The following is a 981-nucleotide window of genomic DNA, read 5'->3' as shown; positions in this document are numbered from 1 at the left end:
ACCTGTTGTCACAAACTGAACTCACACTTGACCTGCAGTTGTGTATTTGCACTATGGTTTGATGGCTCTAAAACTTTGACTTCTAAGTTTCTTGCAGAACAAAGTAATGTTAAATGATGACTTATATTGCAATAACCACTCATGTGTGCAAATGTTTTTACTTTTCAATATATTCATTATGCAATTTTACTGAAAATTACCTCAGTAAATATTACCTGATGGCCCTTAACTGGAGAAATCATCACTGTAATAAACAAAATATTAGTGAAACATACAGATTTCTTCAAATGTGTAACATGGAAGAATTGCTATGGTTACAAACCCTATGAGTTTTCTTAAATTTTTATTTCTTTTTTTTATTAGTAGCATAATCAAGTTGAAATAAGTTAAATACAATTTATGTACTTCTGTCTAAAACTACTATATGTAGAACTTGCATATTCACCCCTCTTTACAGAAATGTAACTGTATATATATCAAGTTTTGGCTCACTGAAATCTTACCTAATCAATAAGGTATATCTTTTGCTAGTTTGTGCATATACTATTTATAACCATCTATTTTATATATAACAAAGATTGGTATATCAATATGATACTAAGAATTGAGGAATGTGGGCAAAACTGTAAAACTTATGACATTAATAACCCACACCACAGCTACTATATCAAATCTTGATGAGGTGTTTTGATAATACCAAACTTTTTAAACCACATAAATATGCCAGATGTAACCAGAGATGAGAGAAAGAGGTGGCCAGTATTTTGTTTTAAATATTAATTGGCCCCTAGAGAGCTCTGGGTCAAAATCACCCTATGTAATAAAACAAACAAACAAAATATTGACAGTTGTTTCAGTTTAAATTCTTTATTTTCCCTATGTGATGGTTATAAAGTTTCATGACTAAACAACTGTTAGGGTGTGAATCAGATTCTGCAAGTGAATTATAATTATTATCAATACTTTATAAGTTACTTACAT

Source organism: Tachypleus tridentatus, chromosome 1 (genome assembly GCF_004210375.1).
Source record: "Tachypleus tridentatus isolate NWPU-2018 chromosome 1, ASM421037v1, whole genome shotgun sequence".
NCBI classification, from domain to species: Eukaryota; Metazoa; Arthropoda; class Merostomata; order Xiphosura; family Limulidae; genus Tachypleus; species Tachypleus tridentatus.
Note: the sequence above shows the minus strand (reverse complement) of the source record.